At 42.4% G+C, this 23,383-nt stretch overlaps 1 protein-coding gene across 2 annotated transcripts in view; it reads right to left on the bottom strand.

Moving 5' to 3' along the window:
- The window catches only part of SOBP (sine oculis binding protein homolog), a 291,131-nt gene that overhangs the window by 84,466 nt on the left and 183,282 nt on the right, over nucleotides 1-23,383 (bottom strand). The window lies entirely within an intron of this gene.

Below are 23,383 nucleotides of genomic sequence, written 5' to 3'. Positions count from 1 at the left end.
TCGGGTTCTGTTATCTGACCCAAACTTTATTCCAAAGATCGGTTCGGGTATCAGAACTGTACTCGAACTTCAACCAGAACCGGAATCTGTCCCACTCTCTCCTACCGGACTTCCGCCGGAACCCCGAATATTGCAACGGACTTCCAGGAGAAGTCTGTGTTCGGCATTCACTCATCTCTACCAATGAGCATACACGCGTGGATAGATGGTATATGCTGTTTTTACGACACTCCCTTTAACGTTCTTCTTACCACTACCTAACACTTTTAATTCACATCTTGATAATTAATTACACTGCAACAACTAAAATGACTTGTAAACGTGAAGATGGGTTTGCCTCCAATCCCCTGAAAATTACTTACCCGTGGCCCTGAGATACCACAGCATTCTGCGGAGTTTAGATCATTTTTTCTTCAATGTGTTTTTAATGTATTTATTTGCATTGCACAGTAGTTTACTTGAAATTATAAGTGCAGAATCTACCAGGAAAATCTGCAGTAAATGTAGCTTTTGTGAATTTAACCTAAAGTCACTTTCTTCTGGAATTACTTTCAGCAGTTCTCTGCATCCATTATTTTGGAAGTCAAAACTGGTAGTAGGTCCAAAACAGAGATATACAATTTTTTCCATTATAGTATTTTTCTGTGTAGATTGCACTTCTGGTTTTAGTTTGTAAATATTGATGCAAAATACTAACCAAGAACTGACCAAAACACTGCTGTGTAAAATATGTCTAAAAGACGATTTGCATCAAAAATATAAAAAGATCAATAGCCAAAATCAGGTCATTATATTTCTGTACCGTGTAGAGATATTGCCATATTTCTGTTTAGCTGTGCTAGTCATTTTGGCAACAAAGTGCAGCAATAAGTCACATTGGAATAGCTTGAATAGGAGGTGAAAATAACAGTGTCTGCTGCTCTGTCATTTGGTTTACTATATGGCCGATGTTACATCTGGGTAAACATCTTTTTTAATGGAGGTGCATAAAGAGAACACCCCAGGGAAATTTTGCACTGCATGATAAAATGAGCAGTTTTCTTGGTAAGGCCGGATAAAGCAAAATCTCTCACCATTACGGTTGGAGACTGAAGATTTTTTGCATGGCGCATAATTTTTTATGCACCTGGTGTCGCAGATTATCATTTGTCATGTATTTTATGAGTATTTGCTATATTTACGTTGAGGTTTGCAGAAACCCATGCACATGCTACAGAATCAACCACATCAGATGTGTGGAATATATTTCATCCATACAAATTTCCGCTACGAATCTCCCAGTGGTGAACGTACTATATATGTTTGCTCACCCTATTTGCACCTGCAAGGTGAAGTATTTAGAAGAACTATTTTAGTTTCTCTGCTAAAAAAAATCCCACTACTCATAAGGCCAAGTTCACACAACCGGTATTAAACTGGGATGTTCAGATATGCATTTTTTTCACGGACCGAATCTGTGCATGAAAAGAATGGCAGCATGCACAGGTTGCTTCCATATGTTGGATGAGACTCGCCTATTCAAGTCTATGGCTGCACAAAAAAAAAAATCAGATCCCGTTTCAATAAACCGTATAGCATTGAATTATTACGGATACATTGCAATTGTTTCACGTAGGAAACTGCATTTGGTCCTGTAAATTTTAATAACTACTGATGTACAAAAATGGATGCCTTATGGATTGCAAATGGATAACAATTGAGAAAAAAATCAGCCATTTCTTTCTGGATGAAACTAGGACGATTTTTTCTATGTTCGTGTGAACTTAGTCTAAGGATATGCACACAATGCCTTTGTTCTACTAGCAGAGCCATCAAGTTTTTCAAGGCAAAACCTTGGTCTTTTTCATGAAAAAGCTTTATTGGCGGCTTTTCCATTGTTTCGCCATCTCTTTCTTTTGTGCTTTCCACTGTTGTAGTAGTTTCCTAGCGAAAGCTGCCCAAAGATTGAGCATGTTACTTCTTTTAGCCACTTAATAGTATCCGAACCCTGAACCCTTTAGCCACTTAACAGTATTAGGTACCCTTCTGTGCATTATGGCCAGTGGCCACTTTTTGGAGCAGTTTTGCAGCACTTTTTCAGGAGAATCTCAGGCAGAATCCACCTGAAAAAGACGTCATGTGCACTCACCCCAAGGCTGGTTTCAGCTGTACGCTATTCATGGTCAGGGTATAGACTGTAATTTGAGTATCGGACACAGGCTTCCAGACGCAAACTTAAGAGCCTCTATTGAATTCGGTAAGGAGACCCGAGGCTGGTCCTGACATTGCCGTCCATGTCCAAACTTTGAATGTTGCACATCTGAAACTGGCCTATGTGTTCTCTATCTAAGGTGATAAGTTGTGAGACAATTGTATAAACTGTCAGAGAGGCTCTTCAGTTTTCAGACAGTAATAATGAATGTAACATTGAACACCGCTTTTCTATAATGCTGGTAAATTCTTAGATTATGGAGAGTTGCAAAACTGTCAAGAATAATAGAGCTTCATTATAAATGCAGAGATAAAATATGTCTTGAGAATTACATATGACACAATGGAAGCGGCATTGATGGAAATTGTTAATTAAGAAAGCTGCAATTTAAATAGTAGCATTAAGTAGCACCATTAATGATAGCTGATGGGATTTTTGATTTTTGCCACTGCTTTGCTTTCTCTCTGCAGAATGTAGGAGAAGAATAAGGTGAGAGGAGTGCCAGAAACATGCTCATTAAAATGTTCATTTCTGTGACATTTGCACTCTGATCTGCTCTCATCTGATAGCAGCGCTCAGCCCCTCTCTCCCTTTCATTTTTTCCTGTCTCCTGAAACTCACAGCTGAGCTGTCTACAGCCCATATGGCTTGCATATAATTATGTATATTCCATTTTCCTCTGCATTAAATTCTGACTTTCTGGCATGTCGCCAACTCGTTTAAGACAAATACCCATGAATCAAAAGGAAAAGATGAATTGAAAGTAAGAAGTGTAAATGGGAGGAGGTGAGTGAGCCATTGGAAAAGCAGCAGGTAGTTATGTGCTCTGTTCTGAGATAAAATATCCCTTGTGTCCGTCTTTGCGGTGAGAATCCATTGTGCTGAAATAGGAAGCTCATTTCCTTGGGAACACGAAGACCCCTGTGTTATAATGAAGAATTGTATATAGTATCAACTCAAAGTCATTATAAGAAACATCATCAATGGTATCGGGGCACAGGTTACAATGTATCAAATGTAAATCTCTGTCATCCGGAACAGTTGTACAAAAAAGGATGTGGTAAGTGTAGTAATAAGCTTGTCACTGCACTTACTTATGTTGGAGTCTGACGGCTTCTCTAATAAATCGTTTTAAGACATTATCAAATATGTTTGGCGCTCTGTTTAGTTGTAAAGAATATGTCCCACAGTGAATAAAGCACGCAAGTCTGGAGTATAAGGAAGTCACATGGGACACCTTCACCAATATGATGACCTAGGGCGCCACCAATATATATCCTCCTCAATAGCTAATTCCTGAGCGTAGAGAGTCTGTCAGCACAAAATGACTGATCAAACCAAGAACAGGTGCTCGGAGAACTCTCGGCATAGCCGAGATATTGAATGCTCCTTCCCAGCTAATTGCTTACCATCTATCTCCACCCTCTTCTTTCTTGATTGACAGCTCTGAATTTAAAGGAGGGGCAGAGATAGATGGGAAACAATTAGGTGGGAAGGTACACTGTACTATTTGCTCACACCAAGGGTGCACTGCTCGGTCTAAACAATCATTTTGTGCTAACAGACTACATATAAGCATTAGTTCTAGTTCAATGTCAATGGGTGCGCAAGAACGGATCACATACGGGTTACCATCCATATGTCGTGTGTTTTTGATGGATCCATTACAGTTATTAAAATAGGAAACTGTATTTGTCCTTTATTATTCATTAAATTATTCTTGTAAAAACGGTATGCCATGTACAAAACAGATATATGGATGGAACATGGAATTAAAAAACGGCAATATAGATAGGAAAAATGGACACAATGGATAAGCAAATACGTCAAGTTTTTTTTCTGGACAATTTGCATATGCTCATGTGAGCCATGCTTTAGTCGTGCTGAGTGATGTGCTGTTGACCCCCAAATATTATAACAGTACAATATAATACACACTCAATAATGTATAAAAAATATTATTTCATCAAACAACATCAATAAATGCAAAGATTCGCTAAACATCCATAAAAAAATCCACTACTCCTCTAGATAGAAGTAAGCTCTGATAATCAGAGTGGAGGCTCACATTGCACCATATTTGATGTGTACGTTAGCTTGGACCTCATGGAATGTATAGACAGACAGTTGTATGCAACCGCATGACAATAATATAAAATATATATTGCATAGTATTTATTTTTTCATATATAGCTGTACTGAAAAGTACTACTGACCATTCCTTCTATTTCAGGCAAATGACAAAATTACACTTTTGGGACATACGTTTGCACATTAAAGTCCATGGAGCACGTCAGTGCTTTCCCCAATGTATGCAGTGTCAGCATGCTACAAATATGTGAAGTTTATTTAGTATTCTTGTTTTTTCTTCATCTACTCAGTGATTAGCATTGTGGTTTTGCAACTCTGGGGTCCTAGGTTCAAATCCAACCAAGGCCAACATCTGCAAGGAGTTTGTATGTTCTCCCTGTGTTTGCGTGGGTTTCCTCCGGGTTCTCCGGTTTCCTCCCACACTCCAAAGACATACTGATAGGGAATCTAGATTGTGAGCCTCAATGGGGACAGTGCCAATAATGTCTGTAAAGCGCTGTGGAATTAATGGCGCTATATAAGTGAGTAAAATAATAAATTCTATAATGTATTTATGATCTCGTGCTATTTCCTTTAATCTAAGTAAGCTATTTTTTAGAACTACTTTTCACAACTATCTTTTAGTTAAGCTACATATATCAGTTAGAAAAGACCTTTCACAAGAGGCCCATTTTTGGTCTTATTCTATTCCTGCTGCTCCCAAGTATTCTGTTTTTTATCTTTTTTTTTCAAATCCAGTATATGGTTCCGTGGGTCTTTTAATTAGTGCTACTTATTATTGTCTTTTCCAAGGGGGCGGTGCTCATAGGATAATTATGCAGAGCAGCTTAAAGACATGCCCCCGAAGAGCCTTGTAAGCCATGCCCGCTTGTAAAGACCATAACAAGTAGCACTATATAATAAGGCCTGGAACCGAATGGCGGATTTAAAAACAACTAAAATGGGAATATTCAAGGCAGAAGCAGGAATAAAATGAGAGCAAAAACTGGTGACAGACCATCTTTTAACTGTCCAATATTTTAATGTTTTAATAACTACTTTTGTATATGTTTGAGCAGGTTTTATAAAGTATAGATGTGATAGATTAATATGATACTAGTACTATATACCTAGTTGTATATCTGTATAATTTATTTCTTGCACACACACTAAATTATGTATTCATTTAATAAATATATTAAATTGTAATTTTACCTAAAGCTGTTTAGGAAATATTTCAACCAACTACAAGGTAATATAAAAGCACGGTAAATAATAACCTAAGGGCTTTGTATTCCCAATTCCTGGTCTGTTTTACTCAAGATGAATTCTTCATGGTCTGAATAAATAAATGCTTGAGAATAGATCAGATCTTCACTGTGTCTTTCATGATAACACATTTAGTATTGCTGTGTTCATCAGTTAAACAATGGATGCAGTTTTACTATAAAACCCAGAGTAGTTACAATATAGAGACAGCGCAAATTATTTACGGCTTGTTTACTAAATCCTTACTATAAAATTATTGATGAAGGAAGAAGCGCTCTGCATTCATACACAATGCAACATATTGTAGCCTACAAAGCAATCTTCACATTATTGCAGCTGAGATTTTATGCAATATGGTGATTAAAAGACATATTGTGCTTAAAATGAGCTTTTAGTACACATATAGTTATAGCCGTCTTGTTTTCACAGCTGCATAAATGAGTGTAAAGCAATAAATGTTTTATAGTGCAATGTAAACACATATTTAAATGTCTTTTTTACTGTTTCTATATGGATAGACAATAAAAACGAAGAAAGCGCGTGGCGTTATGGTGACATAAAAACTCAGAATGTATAATGCTAAGGACAATGAAAAAAATGTAGAATAAAAGATACTGTAAGTTAATTAAAATTAAAAAAAGAGAAAGAAACTCTAGTAGAAAAACAAAATTTCCTATTACAGATAAAGTGCATAAGCATGCACCCCCACTGATAATTGCTCCTAACATGTATGCCAAAAATGTCTGTGGCCTTCATAACTTTTTATAAGCAGGGCATCTTGCATAATAGTGGATACTGTGCGGTGTATGCATTTGCACAGATCTGCACAGAGCCTTAAGGATATGTTCAAATCCGGTTTATTTTATGGGCATTTTGTATTGAATCTGCTTTTTGATGTGGTGTTTAAAGCAGATTCACTTTAAAATCCATGTAAAAAAACCTCTGTGTTAATACTGTCTATGGGTCTAATTCATCAAAGCTTTTGTGGTAGAATTCTGGCTTAAAAGCTTTGAAAATTTGCAAAATTTAGGTGCTACTCAGAGTTCATAATGGGTCATGGCGTTCCATATGCCAGAAATCTCACTCCAGTCACTGACTAGAGTTAGATTTATGGTGTAGTGCACGGAGGTGTACGCCACTCGTCAGACGCTCCAGATTCAAGAAGAGGTGTGCACTCCTTCATGAATCAGAAGCGTCACACTCCAGCACACCCTTTCATCAAGAGTAGTGATGAGCGAGTATGTTTTGTTAACCCTTTCGCCGAGTATACTCGGGCGAGCACCGAGTATTTACAGCGTGCTCGGTGATATGTTTGAATCACTCCCGTGTGCATGATTTGTGACTGTTTGACGGCTTTATTACATGTGAGTAGTGATGAGCGAGTATGTTTTGTTAACCCTTTCGCCGAGTATACTCGGACGAGCACCGAGTATTTACAGCGTGCTCGGTAATATGTTTGAATCACTCCCGTGTGCATGATTTGCAACGGTTTGACAGCTTTGATACATGTGAGGAATGTCTGCTTCTTACACATTCCTCACATGTATCAAAGCTGTCAAACCGTCGCAAATCATGCACACGGGAGTGATTCAAATGTATCGCCGAGCAGCTATAAATACTCGGTGCTCGTCCGAGCATATTCGGCGAAAGGGTTAACAAAACATACTCACTCATCACTACATGTGAGGAATGTCTGCTTCTTACACATTCCTCACATGTATTAAAGCTGTCAAACAGTCGCAAATCATGCACATGGGAGTGATTCAAACATATCACCGAGCAGCTGTAAATACTCGGTGCTCGCCAGAGCATACTGTTATGATCTGCTACAAGCACTAAGGAAAGACAGGAGATCTGTCCCTACAATAGAACTAAACTGGATCCCTACGATGCAACGGGGAACCTGATCCTGCGATCAGACCCGCTAAAGTCCTCCGCTAGTCTGTACGAAGACCTATAGATGCAAGGGAGGGATCCCTACAAGAACTAGGGACTGGGATAAAGTTGGACACCTCCTAGCAGAAATTGTAGCAGTAAAAGACAAACACACAACATAGAACATAGAGGTCAGAAGACCTAGCAAAACTAACAGAGAAAGGTAACAGAGCACCAAGCTAGCTCAAGAGTAGTAATTACAATGAAGTCCAGCAAGGCCAGGAGGGCGGAGCCGGATTAAATAGGCAAAAAAGGTCATGTGACCAGCAAACAAGAAAAAAACCAACAGGAGAGTTCTAACAGTACCCCCTCTTCTAAGAGGATCCTCCGGATCCCCTAGGCCCGGGCTTATCAGGAAACCTCCTGTGAAACGCTCTGACAAGTCTGGAAGCAGAAACATCATCCGCCCTCACCCATGAGTTATCCTCGTGTCCGAAAACCTTCCATGCGACGAGATACTGCAAACTCCCTCTATACCGTCTAGAATTTAGGATGCGGGAAATTTCATATTCCACGTCCTCCACCACCGGAGGAACAGTGGCAGAGGCATCACCAACCGACACATCAGCTCTTTTCAACAGAGAAACATGAAACACCGGATTAATCTTCCAGGAGGTAGGAACCTCCAACCTAACAGCAGATTGGTTAACTATCTGAAGCACCTTAAAGGGCCCTACAAACTTGGGACCCAATTTTTTAGAAGGAATCCTCAATCGCAGATTCTTAGAGGACAACCAAACCATGTCACCAATAGCAAACGAAACCTCTTGCCGTTTCCTATCAAAGTACCTCTTAGATTTTTTGTTAGCCTCCTGAAGATTATCATGCACATCGGTCCAAACTCTCTCCAAATCACCGGAAAAACTCTCCTCCTCAGGCACAGCCGATACCAATTTGGAGAATGACCCAAAAGACGGATGTCTCCCAGAACAACAAAAAAAAGGCGAACACCCAGCAGAAGAGGATGTATGGTTGTTAAGAGCAAGTTCAGCAAGCGGCAGAAACTCAGACCACCTCTCTTGATTGTCTGCCACAAAGCAACGCAAGAATTGCTCAACATCCTGGTTCTTTCTTTCTGTCTGGCCATTAGACTCAGGATGATATCCGGATGAAAACGACAAATGAACTCCCAACCTGTCACAAAAGGCACGCCAAAAACGAGCCATGAACTGAGGTCCCCTATCAGAAACAATGTCAGTTGGAACGCCATGTAGTCTGACAATTTCCTTGACAAAGGCCTTAGCGAGTGTCTTAGCGCAAGGCAGTTTGATGAAGGGAACCAAGTGACACATCTTGCTAAAACGGTCCACGACCACCCAGATGACCGTGAAACCTTCAGAGGGGGGAAGGTCAGTAATAAAGTCCATAGCCAGATGTGTCCAAGGTGCACTAGGAACCTCCAGAGGGCAAAGCAACCCCGCAGCAGGAGCATAAGAAGACTTAGATCTAGCACACACAGTACATTGACGCACCCACTTAATGACTTCCTTCTGCCATTCAGGCCACCAAAAACTGCGACCCACAAGTCTCTTGGTCTCAGAAATTCCTGGATGACCTGCCAACCGAGACTCATGACACTCAACAAACAAATCTCTCCTAAAGGTACTAGGCACAAACAACCTCCCATGGGGAGTGTTAGATGGGGCATTCTCCTGAGCTTTAAGAATCTCATCCTCCAAAACGGAGTCCAAAGCAGCAATCACAACACCTTCTTGTAAAATGCTCTCCTCCTCCTCCTCAGCACCGACCATGGGAGAAAAGCTGCGAGACAAAGCATCCGCTTTAACATTCTTGGTACCCGGGATGTAAGTAACGGAAAAATTAAACCGCGAGAAAAAAAGTGCCCACCTAGCCTGACGGGCATTCAAGCGCTTGGCAGCATCAAGATAGATCAGATTTTTATGATCAGTGAAAACCTGAATGGGAAATTCAGCAACTTCCAAGAGATGACGCCAGTGTTCAAATGCGAGTTTAATAGCCAGCAATTCCCGATTACCAATATCGTAATTAAGTTCAGTCTCAGAAAAAAATTTTGAAAAAAAGGCACAGGGATGTACTCCATCCTTGCTTTCCTGAGACAACACCGCACCGACCCCCACAGAAGAAGCATCAACCTCAACCAAAAACGGCTTAGTCACATCAGGCTGCATAAGGATGGGAGCAGAGGTGAACCTCTCCTTTAGAAACACAAAAGCTTCAATGGCCTCAGAAGTCCACTGAACCGCATTAGCACCTTTCCTGGTGAGATCGGTCAGCGGTTTGACAATAATAGAAAAATTTTTTATGAATTTTCTGTAATAATTGGCGAAACCCAAAAACCTCTGTATCGATTTCAAACCAATAGGCCTAGGCCATTCCTGCACAGCTTGAACTTTCACTGGGTCCATCTCAAAACCTTCACTGGAGATAATGTAACCCAAAAAACTAATTCTCTGTACAGCGAACTCACATTTCTCTAGCTTAGCAAAAAGCGAATTGTCCATTAATAACTGTAAAACCTCACGTACGCTCCGCCAATGAGACTCCAGATCAGGCGAATAAATCAGAATGTCATCCAAATACAGAACCACATTTTTGCCGATCAAAGGTCTAAGGATGTCATTAATAAGATTCTGAAAAAAATGCTGGAGCATTGGTAAGACCAAAAGGCATAACCAGATTCTCAAAATGACCCACAGGAGTGTTAAAAGCAGTCTTCCATTCATCACCCTCCTTCATGCGCAACAAATTGTATGCCCCCCGGAGATCAATTTTAGAGAACCACTTGGCCCCCACTAACTGGTTAAACAAATCAGGAATCAATGGCAGTGGGTAAGGATTGCGTACAGTAATTTTATTAATCTCACGAAAGTCCAGACAAGGACGTAAACCGCCATCTTTTTTTTTTACAAAAAAAAATCCAACAGCCACAGGAGACTTGGAAGGCCTAATGTGACCGGCAGCAAAGCTTGTCTGTATGTATTCCTCCAAAGCCTTTCTCTCAGGAATAGTAAGATTAAATAAACGACTTTTAGGAAGAGTCGTTCCAGGGACAAATTCAATGGTACAATCATAGTCTCTATGGGGAGGCAAAATTTGTGACTCCTCCTCAGAAAAAACTCTCCAAAAATCCTGAATAGGTACAGGTAATTCCCCTTTTTCCACCGCAGCAATACGTCCGTTACAACACTTGTCATAACATTTAGGGCTCCAGGACTTAATTTCATTGGTAGACCAATCCAGTACAGGATTGTGCAATTTTAACCAGCGCAACCCCAAAATTACTGGAGAAGGCAAATTATTTAATACTACCAAATCCAAATTCTCTTGATGAATACCATTAATAGTGAGGGGAAATTCACAGACCTTGTGAGTAACACTCTTCAAGGGAGAGCCATCAAGAGAAACCACAGCAATAGGGGATGACAAAGGTTTAGGTTTTAATTTAAGTTTTTCCAAGAATCCCCCATCAATCACATTCAGAGTAGAACCACAATCCACAAATACCCGAAATTCAATTAATTCTTCCTGAGCAGCGGTAGTAGCAGATAGGAATACTCCCTTAGTATTTAAACAGGCTATACGTGCATGACTGACCATTTTTTTTTCTTTGTTCATACGAAACACACAGTTCTTAATGAAATGACCAGAATTTCCGCAATAGAAGCACAAACCTCCAGAAAGCCTGCGGTCTTTTTCCTGAGAGCGGGGTGCCATCGCCCCAATCTCCATCGGCTCTCCTTTGTCAGCACAGACCCTCTCAAGACTCGGAGCTGACATGGCAGAGGATTTACTCTCATTAACCCTTGCACGCAGTCTCCTGTCCACCTGTATAGCTAATTGCATTGCCTCATGCAAGTTTCCAGGTGTGGGATAAGCAATCAGCAAATCCTTAACCCTTTCACCTAGCCCTGCAAGAAACAAACTTTTCAAAGCTGAATCGTTCCACCCCACCTGGACAGACCACCGACGGAAGTGAGAACAATATTTTTCCACATTACCTGATCCCTGCCTCAGATGTCTCAATTCAGACTCAGCAGATGAGACCCGATCAGGATCATCGTACAACAAACCCAAAGCAGAAAAAAAACTATCCACTGATCTAAAGCACGGATCACTAGGTTGGAGAGAAAAGGCCCATCCCTGAGGATCTTTGCGCAAAAGTGACATTATGAACCCTATGAGCTGTGATTCATCACCAGAGGATCTGGGTCTTAAACGAAAATACAATAAACAAGCATTTTTAAAAGAAAAAAAATCTTGTTGTTCACCAAAAAATAGATCAGGCAGACGTACCTTTGGCTCCACAAAATGTGCTCCAGAACAGCTACTCACGTGTTGTTGGAGCTCGGCCACCTCCAGAGAGAGTCCCTGCAAGCGTTGAGCCAAATCTTGAACCAAGACCATGATGGAAACTGGAGGTCTTTCCTTAGAGAAAATTTTTTTTGGGCTGGACTTACTGTTATGATCTGCTACAAGCACTAAGGAAAGACAGGAGATCTGTCCCTACAATAGAACTAAACTGGATCCCTACGATGTAACGGGGAACCTGATCCTGCGATCAGACCCGCTAAAGTCCTCAGCTAGTCTGTACGAAGACCTATAGATGCAAGGGAGGGATCCCTACAAGAACTAGGGACTGGGATAAAGTTGGACACCTCCTAGCAGAAATTGTAGCAGTAAAAGACAAACACACAACATAGAACATAGAGGTCAGAAGACCTAGCAAAACTAACAGAGAAAGGTAACAGAGCACCAAGCTAGCTCAAGAGTAGTAATTACAATGAAGTCCGGCAAGGCCAGGAGGGCAGAGCCGGATTAAATAGGCAAAAAAGGTCATGTGACCAGCAAACAAGAAAAAAACCAACAGGAGAGTTCTAACACATACTTGCCGAAAGGGTTAACAAAACATACTCGTTCATCATTAATCAAGAGTGATGTGAACAAAGATAGTATGCACAGCATGTAATATTACATTTGAGAAAAGCAAAGTGAGGTATACATAAGGGTTGCACATTTTTCCAAAAATGAAGATACTGATTATCTGCACGCTCCATAAATGTGGTGCCCTCACAATCCGATTTTGCCACTACAAAAATATGCAAGCGGTAGCAAGAAACCCTGGCATTCATGGGATATCTTGGGAAAGAAACCCCCAACAATATTTATTTAGCTTCAAACTTTGGTGTCTCCGAAGCCCCCATACAAATTAGACTAATGTCACACTCAATGACATGACCCATTGATATTTTCCCTGACAATCACTTGGCTGACGCCCTCAGTGATTGTCAGGTGTAGCATCGGCGTCTCTGCCTTCTTCCAGGCGGAGACGCCGTCCCTCTCACCTCCTCGCTCCCCGCTCTCCTTCCCAGCCTGCTGTCGGCGCGCGCAGCCCTGTAGCTTCGGCGTCTCTGCCTCCTGCCGGGCAGAGACGCCGTCCCTCTCACCACGCTCCCCGCTCTCAGCCTGCTGTCTGCTCGCGCAGTCCCCCGGGCACTGTGCTTAGGACGCGCGCGCTCCCCCCCTCTTAAAGGGGCCACGCGCGCCGTCCTAAGGAGTCCCCGGCCAATAGCCGAGGGACCTCCCATATATAGGGCACCTCCTCCAAAATGGAGGTGCCCGAGCAAAGTTGTTGCACAGTTTCTAATCTCTGCTTCAGCCCTCAGGTCCCGCTGCTAGCCTGACTCCTCGTCCTGCCTGCCAGCCTGTTATCTGCCCGTTACCTGCCGAGCCTGCCAGCCTGCTCACCTGGAGCGCTCACCTGTTACCTGCCTGTTACCTGCCCTGTCTGCCAGTCCGCTCACCTGGGAGCATCCACCTGTTACCTGCCCTGTCTGTCTGTCTGCTCAGCCGGGAGCATCCGTCTGTTACCTGCAGAGTCCGTCAGCCCGCTCACCTGGGAGCGCTCACCTATTACCTGCTGTGTCTGTCATACCGCTCACCTGGGAGCACCCGCCTGTTACCTGCTGTTACCTGCTGTGTCCGTCAGCCCGCTCACCTGGGAGCGCCCACCTGTTACCTGCCTGTTACCTGCCTTGTCGGTCTGCCCGCTCACCTGCGAGTGCCCGCCTGTTTCCTGCCAGCCTGCCTGGAGGCTCTGCCGTCACTTGCTGTGACCACCTGCCTGGTAAACCTAGAGACTACTACCTGCTCTGCTGTCACGTACCGTGACCACCTGTCAGCTACCAGAGACTTCTGCCTGCTTGCCGTGTCCATCCGTCACACCGGTCAGTCCCAGCCATCTGACCCGTGGGAGCCACCTGCTCTCTTACAAGGTCGTCCCCAGAGTAGCACCTGGTCCCTCAGCCCGGATCCTCCCTGGTCACGGTGTCGTTTGCTGCCGTCCGACCAGGGTCGGTTCGGGTTGATACTTAGTCACGCCCCTCTAGGTCCCTCCTTGCACCTCGGCACAGAGGTTCCACCACCCGGACCCGTAACATCAGGGAAGATATCAATGGGTCATGTCTGATTTCAGACTGCCAATTGCTTTGTTCTCCTGGAAATAAGCTGCTGCCAAACATTTCTGCCAGCGGTTTTCTTATAGAGAACACAAAAGCACTCATCTGAATGAGAGCTCCCATGTATGGGAGGGATGGATGTAGGCAGGACGATCGGCCAAAGTATTGTTTTGCCGACAGCCGTCTGATGGCGGACTTTTAATTTTCCATAAAAAAGTATTTAGCCCTATTAAAGAGATTAAAGAGGATTTTCAAGGACTTTATATTGATTGTATATGGAAAAGATATGTAATAAATAAGTGACGAGTGCGGGGGCGACCTCAGGACCACTATAATCAGAAAATAAGTATTCAGTTTGGTGTTCTGAGTTCTGCACCCATAACTACTGTACTTGGTAGAAAAGATAACTAAAACATATAGATGTTTTCAAATCTTCACAATAAATGACATTACTGCTAACTAAAACATTCTTACACTATATATACTGGTATTACCGTAGGAAGTTAAATCCTTAATGACGATAATCATCTCCTTGTTTCTTAAAGTCCTACCACCTCTAATCTCATATACCTTGTATCAATCAATATCCAATTTAAAAATAAAATCTAATTGATAAGAAGGATATACACTTCTTGTAAGTGACAAATTGACTACGCCTTGTAAAAACAGCCAGTCAGCTATTCCCTGCCTTTTCCCCACAGAGCACTGCTGGACCATGTTAATTAGGATACTACATCATGTATACAGAAGTAAGCTGGCATTGCTAACAATAAGTTTTACTTTCTTTATTCTAACTTGGGTAGATTTACTGATAGTGGATAAAATTTAGACACCTTAGACAATACGGATCACATGCTGGATGTTACATTTGGCTCATCTTTAAATACCTCTGTCTAAAATTATACTGATTCTTGGATGGTTTACTCTAGACCTTTTTTGTAACATAATTTTGGTGCAAATTACTGCACCTTAAGCCATTCCCAGTTACAGTGATTCCATGCACCTTACATATTGCACCTTTTCTGCACAATGCTAAACCAAACAAATGTGATACGTGGCATTTTCCTCTGAATTCAGAATTGAGACAGAATTCTGCCACATTTAGGTTAGAAATTTGCCCTATGGTCTATTAAACCTTTGACCAAATGGGAAATCCATAAAAGATAGTATTCTATGGAATAAAAATATCCCAGAAAACACCATCCAAAATCTAAATAAAAATAAAGTAAGTGTTGACCATATGGTTTTGCTGAAAAATAAATTGTTGGAGTTGTTCAACAATTATTACTTGTGTGATATAATCAGAGGTAGCAGAGGAAAAGACGGAGCAATGAGCACCCCTGTTCATTCCACCACATATGAATGTGGCTTTAGATTCCCCCAGTATGCTCCATCACCTTCTACATATAAGATCATCATTGCTACATACAGGAACTTATATTAATTCTTTGTGCACCAGTTTGCAATCAGCTGATTACCATTACTGTTAATGGAACACTTAGGATATGACTTTCCATTGTCTTCTGTTAAAGGCTGGGGCAGGACGGCAACACAGATCACACGAAGATTGCTCTATGCAGCTGCTATATTGCAGTGTAATACTGGTGACTGGAGTCACATTGCAACCTCTAAGACAAATGTGGGGAACCTCAGGCCTCCGAAGACCTTTTCTACGGCCCCCAGGCAGATTCCTGGGGACCGCAGTGCTCGGGCCGGCACCTGCATTTAGCCAGCCACCGGCACTTTAATTCTTTCTTATTCAGCGAGAACGCGCACGCAGCATTCACTACTCAATGCTGCCGCGCGTGCGATGAAAGATTATGTCTTCACACTGAGCAGTGTCAGTGTCAGCACGTACTTTGTGGGCAGAGTCAGCATGTGATGGACTCCCGTCCCACAGTAGAAGACATCAGCGGCAGTGTTTCCTGTGATGCCTATGCCGCAGCCCCAAAGGGTCTCCTGTGATGCCTATGCCGCAGCCCCAAAGGGTCTCCTGTGATGCCTATGCCGCAGCCCCAAAGGGTCTCCTGTGATGCCTATGCCGCAGCCCCATGTCTGCTGTTATGCCTCCTCTCCTGTGATGCCCCAGCCACAAAATGTCCCCTGTGATGTTTATGCCCCAACCCTAAGACTACTGTGATATAGATGCCCCCACCCCATGTCTCTTGTGATGCATATGCCACCTTTACATGGCTCCTATGATATCTATGCCACAGCCCCATGTATCCTGTGATGTCTATACTGCAGCCTCATATCTTCTGTGATGTCTATACCACAGCCCCAGCCCCATGTCTCCTGTGATGTCTATACCGCAGCCCTATGTCTCATGTGATATCTGTGCCACAGCTCCTTGTCTCCTGTGATATCTGTGCCCCAGCCCCATGTCTTCTGTGATGTATATACTGCAGCCCCATGTCTTATGTGATGTCTATGCCACAGCCCCATGGCTCCTGTGATGTCTATGCTACAGCCCCATGTCTGCTGTTATATATATACTCCAGCCCTATGTCTCCAGTGATGTCTATGCCACAGCCCCATGTCTCCTGTGATGTCTAGCCACAGCCTCATGTCTCCGGTGATGTCTATGCCACAGCCCCATGTCTCCTGTGATGTCTATGCCACAGCCCTATGTCTCATGTGATGTCTATGCCACAGCCTCATGTCTCCTGTGATATCTGTGCCACAGCCCCATGTCTTCTGTGATGTATATAATGCAGCCCCATGTCTCCTGTGATGTCTATACCACAGCCCCATGTCACCTGTAATGACTATACCGAAGCCCCATGTTTGCTGTGAAGTCTATGCCACAGCCCCATGTCTCCTGTGATATATATGCTCCAGCCCCATATCTCTGTGATGTCTATATCACAGCCTCTTGTCCCCCGTGATGAGTATACCGCATCCCCGTATCTCCTGTGATGCCTATGTCACAGCCCTTTGTCACCTGTCATAACTATGCCACAGCCTCATGTCTCCCATGATGTATATACCACAGCCCCATGTCTCCTGTAATGTATATACCGCAGCCCCATGTCTCCTGTGATGTATATACCGCAGCCCTATGTCTCCTGTGATGTCTATGCCGCAGCCCCATGTCTCCTGTGATGTATATACCGCAGCCCCATGTCTCCTGTGATGTCTATGTCGTAGCCACATCTCTCCTGTGATGTATATACAGCAGTCTTGGTGTCTCCTATGTGATGTATATGCCGCATCCCCATGTCTCCTGTGAGGTATATACTGCAGCGCCATGTCTCCTGTGATGTATATGCTGCAGTATTTGATACACTGTCGATTTTGCAAGTTTTCCCACCTACAAAGAATGGAGAGGTCTGTAATTTTTATTGTAGGTACACATCAACTGTGAGAGACAGAATCTAAAAAAAAATCCAGAAAATCACATTGTTTGATTTTTACATAATTAATTTGCATTGTATTGCATGAAGTAAGTACAAGTACAAGAGAAAAACAGAACTTAATATTTGGTACTGTCGCTGAACAATGTTGAGTTTCAGCTCACTCCAAAAATTTTCTATTGGATTCAGGTCTGGATACTGGCTAGGCCACTCCAGGACCTTGAAATGCTTCTTACGGAGACACACCTTAGTTGCCCTGGCTATGTGTTTCGGGTCATTGTTATGCTTGAAGACCCAGCCAGGACCCATCTTCAATGCTCTTACTGAGGAAAGGAGGTTGTTGGCCAAAATCTCACGATACATGACCCCCATCCATCTTCCCTTCAATACAGTGCAGTCGCCCTGTCCCCTTTGCAGTAAAGCACCCCCAAAGTATGATGTTTCCCCCACCATGCTTCATGATTGGGATGGTGTTCTTGAGGTGGTACTCATCCTTCTTCTTCCTCCAAACACGGCGAGTGGAGTTAATACCAAAAAGTGCTATTTTTGTCTCATCTGACCACATGACCTTCTCTCAAGCCTCCTCTGGATCATCCAGATGGTCATTGGTGAACTTCAAACAGGCTTGGATATGTACTGGCGTGAGCTGGGGGACATTGATTGCTCTGCAGGATTTTAATCTATGACGGAGTAGTGTGTTACTAATGTAAATGTTTGAGACTGTGGTACCAGCTCTCTTTAGGTCATTGATCAGGTCTTCCCATGTAGTTCTGGGCTGATTCCTGACCTTTCTCAGAATCATCATTACCTCACGAGGCGAGATCTTGCATGGAGGCCAAGACCAAAGAAGATTGACAATCATCTTGTGTTTCTTCCATTTTTTAATGGACGTGCATTTAATGGCCCTGTGACGTGCAGGGGAGGGAAGGAGGATGCAAAATAAGCTCATAGGCGGGGATTTCTGGACTTCCTAAGCAGATAAGCAGGGATTTCTTGGCATCTCCCGGGAGACAAGTAGATGAAAACCGATTTTATAAAACTACATTTCTCTGCAAGCAGACCGCTACTATGGGCCATACAGGTATATATAGATTTACATTTCTATAACCTGTATGCCCATATTAGAGGTCTGGTATCTCCCAGGGGGTGACAGATTCCCTGTAATGAAAAACTAACAGGTCTGTGAGAGCCAGAATTCTTGCTGGTTGGTAGGTGATCAAATACTTATTTCATGCAATAAAATGCAATTTAATTATTTAAAAATTATATAATGTGATTTACTGGTTTTTACTTTTAGATTCTGTCTCTCACAGTGAAGTGTACCTACGAAATTACAGACCTCTCCATTCTTTGTAGGTGGGAAAACTTGCAAAATCGTCAGCGTATCAAATACTTATTTTCCTCATTGTATATACTCAGCAGTTTTGGTGTCTCCCATGTGATGTACAGTACAGACCAAAAGTTTGGTACTGCTCCTGTTTGGTATGGTGTGTGATGTTAGGTATGGATGATGTTGCTACTCGTAACTGCTTTTCAAGATTTGCGTTGGTCTGGAACACAGGCGACACTTTGGGATACAGTAATTTTTATAAGGAACTCGCAGCAGTAAATCATACTGAACACAGATGTATATTACACTGCTTATGTTACATTTATAGAACTCAAGCAGTGGGAGAGCTGCAAAGTACATAACATCGGAAACACTGATATACACATCACATAGAAGACACAGAGAGAGCTATATACAGTACAGACCAAAAGTTTGGACACACCTCATTTAAAGATTTTTCTGTATTTTCATGAAAATAAAAATTGTACATTCACACTGAAGGCATCAAAACTATGAATTAACACATGTGGAATTATATACTTAACAAAAAAGTGTGAAACAACTGAAAATATGTCTTATACTTTAGGTTCTTCAAAGTAGCCACCTTTTGCTTTGATGACTGCTTTGCACACTCTTGGCATTCTCCTGATGAGCTTCAAGTGGTAGTCACCGGAAATGGTTTTCACTTCACAGGTGTGCCCTGTCAGGTTTAATAAATGGGATTTCTCATCTTATTGGGGTTGGGACCATCAGTTGTGTTGTGCTGAAGTCTGGTGGATACACAGCTGATAGTCCTACTGAATAGACTGTTAGAATTTGTATTATGGCAAGAAAAAAGTCAGCTAAGTAAAGAAAAACGAGTGGCCATCATTACTTTAAGAAATGAAGGTCAGTCAGTCAGAAAAATTGGGCAAACTTTGAAAGTGTCCCCAAGTGCAGTTGCAAAAACCATCAAGCGCTACAAAGAAACTGGCTCACATAAGGACCGCCCCAGGAAAGGAAGACCAAGAGTTACCTCTGCTTCTGAGGATAAGTTTATCCGAGTCACCAGCCTCAGAAATCACAGGTTAACAGCAGCTCAGATTAGAGACCAGGTCAATGCCACACAAAGTTCTAGCAGCAGACACATCTCTACAACAACTGTTAAGAGGAGACTTTGTGCAGCAGGCCTTCATGGTATAATAGCTGCTAGGAAACCACTGCTAAGGACAGGCAACAAGCAGAAGAGACTTGTTTGGGCTAAAGAGCACAAGGAATGGACATTAGACCAGTGGAAATCTGTGCTTTGGTCTGAAGAGTCCAAATTTGAGATCTTTGGTTCCAACCACCGTGTCTTTGTGCGACGTAGAAAAGGTGAACAGATGGACTCTACATGCCAGGTTCCCACCGTGAAGCATGGAGGAGGAGTTGTGATGGTGTGGGGGTGCTTTGCTGGTGACACTGTTGGGGATTTATTCAAAATTGAAGGCATACTGAACCAGCATGGCTACCACAGCATCCGGTTTGCGTTTAGTTGGACCATCATTTATTTTTCAACAGGACAATGACCCCAAACACACCTCCAGGCTGTGTAAGGGCTATTTGACCAAGAAGGAGAGTGATGGGGTGCTACGCCAGATGACCTGGCTTCCACAGTCACCAGACCTGAACCCAATCGAGATGGTTTGGGGTGAGCTGGACCGCAGAGTGAGGGCAAAACGGCAAACAAGTGCTAAGCATCTCTGGGAACTCCTTCAAGATTGTTGGAAGACCATTTCCGGTGACTACCTCTTGAAGCTCATCAAGAGAATACCAAGAGTGTGCAAAGCAGTCAACAAAGCAAAAGGTGGCTACTTTGAAGAACCTAGAATATAAGACATATTTTCAGTTGTTTCACACTTTTTTGTTAAGTATATAATTCCACATGTGTTAATTCATAGTTTTGATGCCTTCAGTGTGAATGTACAATTTTCATAGTCATGAAAATACAGAAAAATCTTTAAATGAGAAGGTGTGTCCAAACTTTTGGTCTGTACTGTATATATATACATATAAATAGAATATATATATATATATATATATATATATATATATATGTATATATATATACAGTGCCTACAAGTAGAATTCAACCCCCTGCAGATTTAGCTGGTTGACACATGCGGAATTAACTTGGCATTGTGACATTTGTACTGTAGATCAGCCTGGAAGTGGGAAATGCACTGCAGCAATTTTTTTTTTTTTTTTTTTTTTTTTAAAACGTAAAAAGTTAATTCAGAGTGTCATTTATTATTCAACCCCTCAAACCACAAGAATTCTGTTTGGTCCCCCTAAAGTATTAAGAAGTAGTTCAGGCACCAAGAATAATGAGCTTCACATGTGTGGATTAAAGATCTCTTTTGCCAGCCTTTTCTGACTATTTAAGACCCTCCCCAAACTTGTGAACAGCACTCAGACATGGTCAACATGGGAAAGACAAAGGAGCATTCCAAGGCCATCAGAGACAAGATCGTGGAGGGTCACAAGGCTGGCAAGGGATACAAAAACCTTTCCAAGGAGTTGGGCCTACCTGTCTCCACTGTTGGGAGCATCATCCGTAAGTGGAAGGCTTATGGAACTACTGTTAGCCTTCCACGGCCAGGACAGCCTTTGAAAGTGTCCTCCCGTGCCGAGGCCAGGCTTGTCCGAAGAGTCAAGGCTAACCCAAGGACAACAAGGAAGGAGCTCCGGGAAGATCTCATGGCAGTGGGGACATTGGTTTCAGTCAATACCATAAGTAACGTACTCCACCGCAATGGTCTCCGTTCCAGACGAGCCCGTAAGGTACCTTTACTTTCAAAGCGTCATGTCAAGGCTCGTCTACAGTTTGCTCATGATCACTTGGAGGACTCTGAGACAGACTGGTTCAAGGTTCTATGGTCTGATGAGACCAAGATCGAGATCTTTGGTGCCAACCACATACGTGACGTTTGGAGACTGGATGGCACTGCATACGACCCCAAGAATACCATCCCTACAGTCAAGCATGGTGGTGGCAGCATCATGCTGTGGGGCTGTTTCTCTGCCAAGGGGCCTGGCCATCTGGTCCGCATCCATGGGAAGATGGATAGCACGGCCTACCTGGAGATTTTGGCCAAGAACCTCCGCTCCTCCATCAAGGATCTTAAGATGGGTCGTAATTTCATCTTCCAACAAGACAACGACCCAAAGCACACAGCCAAGAAAACCAAGGCCTGGTTCAAGAGGGAAAAAGTCAAGGTGTTGGAGTGGCCTAGTCAGTCTCCTGACCTTAACCCAATTGAAAACTTGTGGAAGGAGCTCAAGAATAAAGTCCACATGAGACACCCAAAGAACCTAGATAACTTGGAGAAGATCTGCATGGAGGAGTGGGCCAAGATAACTCCACAGACCTGTGCCGGCCTGATCAGGTCTTATAAAAGACGATTATTAGCTGTAATTGCAAACAAGGGTTATTCCACAAAATATTAAACATAGGGGTTGTATAATAATTGACCCACACTTTTATGTTTAAAATTTAATAAAATTCAACTGAGCAACATAACTTTTTGGTTTGTAAGATTTATGCTTCTGTTCATAAAACCTACTCTCGTTTGCAGTTTGAAGGCTCTAACTTATTTGCATCTTATCAAACCAGCTAAATCTGCAGGGGGTTGAATACTACTTGTAGGCACTGTATATATATATATATATATATATATATATATATACAGGAACAAGGCAGCAGTGTGAAATAGTTGCTCCCAAAACATAATATATTGGTGTGCTTGCAGGGTTTCTGGCAATATAAAGCAGCGTGATCACAGAGTGTAGCGGACGTCGCTCTCCTGGCTGGCTACATGTACACATCCTGTGTTATCAGAAAGCGCAGCTGTCCTCTGCACACATTCACAGCGATAAACTCTCAGCACACCAATATCTATGAAAACCAATGAATAAATTGCTTTAAATTAGAAAGTGCAACTTCATGAGATGGATGCAGATCTGCAAACTAATAGTCGCATTTAATGTTAGCTTGATTTAGTTACTTTAAACTACACCTATTTATTTTCAATATGCTCAGCGGGATTTAAAGAATAAAAAGCATAAAAAATGGTTTTAAAGATGCCAATATCTGAGTTTTCTGCTCCAGCCTCCCACTGTCTAATTAGCTCAACAACTAAATATGGCAGTAGGTAAATACAGAGCATTGCAGCAATGTGGGGGCTGAACCTTGACAAATCATCTTAGTGCCACTAAAAATATCAGACAGGAGAGAGCTGAACATTATATATTGAAATCGCAGCATGTAAAGCTGCTATTTAACTCATGCTTCTAAAGAAACTGCTGGTAACATTTCAAGTCCATCTTTCAATCTATCACCAGGTTTTACCTAATCTGAAAATAACATGATGTAGAGATAGAGACCCTGATTTCAACGATATGGCACTTATTGGGCTGCCAGCCATAGTTTTGATAAAATTAATGTTTTAACAGCAAATTATCACTGGAGGACTAGTAAACCTGCTGCCGTGCACTCCTCTATATTCATGAGCGAAGTAAAACCCCACCTCCATCACTAACAGCTTTCTGCCTATGCAGTGTACACAGAAAACTCAATCAATTAAGTGGACAGGGTTACACATAAAGAACTGGTAGATCCACAGCAGATAAAACAGTAATTTTATCAAAACTTTGGCATGGAGCCCAGTATGTGATACATCGCTCAAATCAGGGTCTCTGTCCCTACATCATGGTGCTCTCAGCTCAGTTAGGAAAAACCTGCTGATATATTCCCTTTCATGTTATGCTCCTATAT

The sequence above is a fragment of the Phyllobates terribilis genome, unplaced genomic scaffold (genome assembly GCF_046119375.1).
Source record: "Phyllobates terribilis strain yellow unplaced genomic scaffold, ASM4611937v1 Scaffold_3__8_contigs__length_932513732, whole genome shotgun sequence".
Taxonomy (NCBI): Eukaryota; Metazoa; Chordata; class Amphibia; order Anura; family Dendrobatidae; genus Phyllobates; species Phyllobates terribilis.
Note: the sequence above shows the minus strand (reverse complement) of the source record. Positions and strands in the feature narration are given on the sequence as shown.